The sequence below is a fragment of the Capricornis sumatraensis genome, chromosome 19 (assembly GCF_032405125.1).
Source record: "Capricornis sumatraensis isolate serow.1 chromosome 19, serow.2, whole genome shotgun sequence".
NCBI lineage: Eukaryota > Metazoa > Chordata > Mammalia > Artiodactyla > Bovidae > Capricornis > Capricornis sumatraensis.
This window is the reverse complement of record NC_091087.1, coordinates 65,915,103-65,921,770: the sequence shown is the minus strand read 5'-3', so window position 1 is coordinate 65,921,770 and position 6,668 is coordinate 65,915,103.

The window sequence follows — 6,668 nt, the reverse complement described above, 5'->3', positions numbered from 1 at the left end:
ACAGAGGATGACGAGATGGTTGGATGGCATCACCAACTCAATGGACATGAGTTTGAGCAAGCTCCAGGAGATGGTGAAGGACAGGGAAGCCTGGTGTGCTGCAGTCTCTGGGATCGCAAAGAGTCGGACACGACTGAGCGACTGAACAACAACAGCATATGTCTCGAGAGAAAGGAACTGAGGATACCTGAGAAGGAAATGGCAACCCACTCCAGTATTCTCGCCTGGAGAATCCCCTGGACAGAGGAGCCTGGTGGGCTACAGTCCACGGGGTTGCAAAGAGTCGGACACAACTGAGCGACTTCACTTCACTTCACTTCACTTTGGTCACTCGGAAGGTAAAGAATCTGCCTGCAATGCAGGAGACACTGGGTTTGTTCCCTGGGTTGGGAAGATCCCCTGGAAAGAGGAATGGTACCCACTCTAGTATTCTTGCCTGGAAAATTCCATGGACAGAGGAGCCTGGCAGGCTACAGTTCATGGGGTCACAAAGAGCTGGACATGACTGAGTGCATTTCACTTTCTTTAAATAGACATATTTGTACACCTTTCTAAATCAGAATCTTTTTTTATTGGCGTATAATTGCTTTACAATGTTGTGTTAGTTTCTGCTGTACAACCAAGTAAATCAACTATGTGAAATTTGCTCAGTCGTATGGTCCATGGACTTCTCCAGGCCACAAAACTGGTGTGGGTAACCTTTCCCTTCTCCAGGAGATCTTCCCAACCCAGGGATTGAACCCAGGTCTCCCGCATTACAGGTGGATTCTTTACCAGCTGAGCCACACGCAGATCAACCATATGCATACATATATCCCCTTTCTCTTGAACCTCCCACCCACCCGCACCGCCCCCCATCCCACCTCTAGGTCATCACAGAGCCCCGAGCTGAGCTCCTTGTGCTATTGGCAGCTTCCCGCTATCTGTTTTTCACATGGTAGTGCACGTTCGTCAGTCTACTCTCAATTCATCCCACTCCCCGCTTCCCCCAGCTCTGTGCCCACATGTCTGTCCTCTATGCCTGTGTCTCAATTCCTGCCCTGCAAATAGGTTTATCTATACTATTTTTCTAGATTCCATATTTATGTGTAAAGTCAGCATCTTAATAAGAAAACACTAAATGCATTCCCACTAAGATCAAGAGTAAGACAACGCTACTCGTTCTATTCATTACCATTTCACATTGGGGGTGTTAGCCTATGCAATCAGACAAGAGGGAGCAGAGACATAGAAGTGTAAACTCTTTCTATTTGCAGATGACATGTAATGTACTTGCATAACCTAAGCAAATCAATGGTAAAACGAACTCAATAAAAGATTTCAGCAAGATACCAGAATACAGAGTTAACACGCAAAAGCAATGCCTTCATATACACAAACAACAACCAATTAAAACAGATAATGGAAGAGAAAATCCAAAAACAATCAAAAAGATATAGCACTTAGAAATAAACCAGAAATGTGCAGAATTGATATTGAGAAAATTATAAAATATTCCATAAAATACAAAATTAGACTTGAGCGAATGCAAAGATATTCTTTATTGAATAAGATGTCCAGCCTCATCTAAGATGTCAGTTTTCCCTAAGTTATCAACTTAATTGTATTCCAATACAAATACTAGCAAATGTCTTTTCTGGAGATAGACAAAATGATGCCAAAGTCCATACAGAAGAATAAACCTTCAAGAGTAGCCAGGAAAACACAGAAAGAGAAAAGATGTGGGGGCAGGGGGTGGAGGATAGGGGACCGGCCCAACCAGATGTCAACTCAAACGGCACAGACACTGTAACTAAATCTATGGCACTGGAATATGAATAGATAGGCAGACCAATGAAGTAGGTTAGAAAGTCTAGCAATACAAATGGAAATTTAATATTTGATAAAGATTTTCAAGTAAATAGTATTGGGACAACTGAATAGCCATTTGAAAAATGAAAAGGATAAAATTAGACTCATTCTTCACACATAAGAATAAACTAAGAATCAGAGACCTAAGTGAAAAATAAGAAAAAACTGTATAAGTACTAGAAGAAAACACAGGTAAATTTCTCTGTAATTTAGGTAGAGAAAATGGTTTCCCTACCATGACTCAAAGTCCATATGAAATTTTTCAAAGGACTGAGAAATTTGACCATATAAAATATTTTTAATTGCTTAGTCAAAAATTCGTAAGCAAAGTCAATAGAAGTGAAAATCTGAGAGAAGATACTTGCAAGAAATGTCACTGATAAAGAGCTAATATCCCTATTATGAGGTGTTTCAACATATGAAAATATGTTCAACCTCATTATAAGAAAAATGCAAATTAACACTACATTGAGATACCATTTCCTATTCATCAGATTGGAAAAATGTGAGAGCTTTTCAGGACACTCTACTGGTTGTACGGAAACAATCATTTTCATATGTTGCTAGTGTGAATGCCAGTGGGTCCTTGTAAAAAAAGGATGACCTAGAAACTAATTAAATGGTTACCTGCAAGGGAGTGAGGAGGACAGAGTGGAAGAGATTGGGGGGTAAGGAATAGCACTTCTCTTCATCGACCTTTTTATATGGTTTAGACTTTTAGAGTAATGTTAATATTCTGTATATTCAAAAATAAAATTAAGTGAACAAATGAGGAATGCCCTAAAACCATGTGAAAAGAAAACAAGTGAATTCAAACATATTTCAAACAGATAATATAACTACATTAAAGGGGAGAAGAAGAATCAGTCCAAGGAGCTTTTCAACATACTAGTTGGACAATATGCTTCATCAGCTACTAGCAGGCGCAAGGCGTGTATACGCATGTCCGTGCACACACACTGCCTTATGATGGACCGCTGGAGATGATAAGGTGACCCCAAGAACAAGAGTATTCTCTTCCGTGAGTAGTATCAAATTCTCAAATCCAAGAAATTTAGTATGGTCACAATACCTGAAGCTGCTGCTGCTGCTAAGTCGCTTCAGTCATATCCAACTCTGTGCGACCCCATAGACGGCAGCCCACCAGGCTCCCCTGTCCTGGGATTCTCCAGGCAAGAACACTGGGGTGGGTTGCCATTTCCTTCTCCAGTGCAGGAAAGTGAAAAGTGAAAGTGAAATCGCTCAGTCATGTCCAACTCTTCACGACCCCATGGACTGCAGCCTACCAGGCTCCTCCGCCCATGGGATTTTCCAGGCAAGAGTACTGGAGTGGGGTGCCATTGCCTTCTCTGATACCTGAAGCTACTATGTATAAAAAGAAGAGAATGGTAAAACATGTGGAAAATGTTTTAAAATTAGTGAACCTGGGTAAAGCGTAACAGTTCTTTGTAACTATCCTTGCAACTTTAAAGTTTGAAATTATTTAAAGATAATTTTTTAAATTAAAAACTGAAACAAATGACTAATGAACCCCAGCACAAAACAAAAAGAGAAAGGACGTGATCTCCCAGGTAGAAGGACCATCTCAGTGAAAACCTGTTGTCACACTAGGTGGCTGTACTGGTTAGCTCCGTTGGAATCCAGAGGTCTGGGTTCAAATTCAAGCTCTGTGTTCTTGAATAAGTTTATTGACCTCTCTGATCATCTGTTTCTTTATACTAAGGAAAACTTACTACCATGTCCCTCTGACTCTGATGTCCTTTTCCCTGAACCAAAGAGAAAGCCCATCTCAAGGAAAGAAAGCTAGGTTAGTTAACCTGTCATGCTAGGCAGATGCAGGTGCTATCCAGGCAAGCCCCTAATTACCCGGAAGTTAAACCCACCTTGCTGATCACAGTAGCACACTTGCCTGGACCATCAGCTTTCTAGCACTGGGGACAGAGGATGAATCTGCCATCTTGTTAGGTGTCACTGGAGCCGGGGGAGGCAGGGTGGAGGCAGCCTGGAGCAGAAGCAGGGAGATAGAAGGCCAGTGGGGAGGGAAAGAGAGGCTGCTTTGCAAACAGTGAACCATTTGCCCCACACATCTGTGTGTCGCAAGGATTTTGGAAGCTCTTTGTTTTCTATCTCTGTGCCCCACACTCACCCAAGCTTTCCTCTTGATCTGATCCACACTGAGCGGACTAACTGCGATTCACTGGTTCCTGAAGCCTGATTCTGGCAATACCTGGCTCTGGTTGTTTTTCAGACATTCAGCCCCTTGGGCCCTAGGACAGATTTGCTTTAGAAGCCCCTGGATCTCGCCCTCCAGAGTGGCTCCCGGAAGCACTATGCTGCCTGCCTACTGAGCTGTTCCCGGAATGACTGTACTTTCTCCTCTGAGTTGATTCTGATCACCACACACCTTCCCATCAGATGTTTCCCAGTCTCTCTCTGCAGAAGCTGGTGAATGAAATGCAGATGGGAAATCAGGTGGCCTGGCTGTATTCCGGCACCACCACAGGCAGGAAGGGCCTTAAGGAGTATGGGTGTGCATTTTCTGGCTTCCCTGGTGTCTCTACCAGAGGGTAAAGAATCTACCTGCAATGCAGGAGACCCAGGCGTGATCCCTGGGTGGAGAAGGGAATGGCTACCCACTCCAGTATTCTTGCCTGCAGAATCCTATAGATTGAGGAGCTTGGCGGGCTACAGTCCATGGGGGTCACAAAGAGTCAGACACCACTGAGCGACTAACGTTGACCTTTTCCCCCCCAGCATCTTCTCCTCTATCAAGTCCAAATCCAGGGTCTGGGCTTGCCGCTGAAGTTCATTCTGGCTCTGAAATTATACCACAAATATCATTCATCAGCTCTTCCTACCAGGTAGCAAGCTCTTTACAGGCACTGCTTTATTTAAGCCTCACCGCAGTCCTAACAGCTCAGCCCTGGGAGTCACACTTTACAGATCAGGAAACTGAGGCAAGAAGAGGTTAAGGAGCTTGTTCAGGCCCACACAGCTGGTGAAAGAGCTTACAGTTACTGGGGCAAGTGTTGACCTTGACCTGCTGGGAGCAGTGCAGGACTCATCTTTGCTGAAGGTGGAGAACTTCCCGGCCACCCTTCCTGGGGGTTGGGACCCACCACCTTAGAAGCAATGTTGCCCATAGACTTCCTGGTTCCTGGGTGCTGCTGAGATATTCATGGGTCAGGGGCACAGTTTTGGCTACTTTATGGAGAAGGAAAAGCAAGTTCACAGAAGTTAGGTTACATTCCTGATGTCCAGCAGCCAGGAATTTGGAAGACTTAAGATTCAAGCCCAGGGAGTCTGACAGAGGCCTTTACACTCTTTCCAATACATTCTGCTGCCTTCCTTATAAAGATCCATTTCTGAAATTCCCGCAGAAGTTTTAAGACTCCCAAATGGTCAAATGCCCCATGATGACTTTTATGGCACCTCTGAATCCCCTGTGAGTGCTGTGCTCCACACCCTCCATGCTCACGAGTTCCTCCCAGGCGTTTGCCCCAAGCAGAAGCCCGTCACCCCCAGCAGGAAGCAGACCTTGCCTCCTGGTTGCCAGCCGCCCCTCAGCTGCAGAACTCCAGGGGCCGGAAGGAGAGGCTGGCTCCTGTGCTGAGCCTAGAACCCTGGCCCAGCCTCATCTGCCTGCACCCTTCACTTTGGCCTCTTCAGGCAGCCATTCTCAACAGAGCAAGTACTTCCCCAGAGGAACACTCTGGAAACTTGCTGGGGGCACTTTTGATTTCCACAACCATTTGGAGCAGCGTTATTGGGTTTCCATGAGTGCGGGCCAGACATACCAGATATACTGGAAACACACAGGCCTGTCCCCCACAATGAAGTGGCGTCACATGACTGCAATGTCCCGCTGCAAGTCCACGTGGGTGGAACATTTGAAAACCCACTTATAAATGATCTGAGCCCAGACTCTCACAGGGCCACAAGTATTTTAGCTCAGCTAAAAACACCATCCCCCCCACCACCACCAATTTTTAATTCCCAAGAAATTTCCTATGAAAATAAATCAGAGGAAGATTTGTATGTTGTTTTGGAGGAACTGAACGTGACTCACCATTGCAGAAAGCCGCATCGCTGGTAGTGATCGTGGCTGTGGTGTGGAAGGGCCAATACGACAGGTGCGCAGCAGAGAGCGCTCCCACCTGGTCCCACATCTGACAGCATCACTGCCGCTTCTAGTGCAGTCACGGCAGAGCATACTTAAAGAAACGTTATCTTCTCACAGTTTCCTTTTCCCCTCCATATTATAAAGCATTATTATTATTTTTTAAATTTTGTGGGTAGATTCTATTAACTACAAATTTCACTTCAGAGTAGTAAAGGGCACATAAAATATTTATATTATCAAAAAGAGTCTAACAGTCTAACAGTTTGAGGATTTTAGTCTTAGAAGTCCATTGACCTGGTGAAGCAGAGAGTTAACCTTGAAATAGGCTCTTTATGGCTGGTGGTGATTAAAGGGTCTGTCTCTCCCACTGCGGGGGGCGGGGAGGGCATGGGGGGGGGGGGCTTCTCAGGTGGCACAGTGGTAAAGAATCTGCCTGCCAATGCAGGATATGGAACAGATGTGGGTTCAGTCCCTGGGTGGGGAAGGTCCCTTGGAGAAGGAAATGGTAACCCATTCCAGTATTCTTGCCTGGAGAATCCCCATGGACGGAGGAGGCTGGTGGGCTACAATCCATGGGGTCACAAAGAGTTGGACACGACTTAGCAACTAAACAACGACAGCTCTCCCAGTGGACTGAAAAGTTCCCTGGGAGGTGCTGGGGGCAGGCCTTATTCATTTCTGCCTTCCCTCCTCA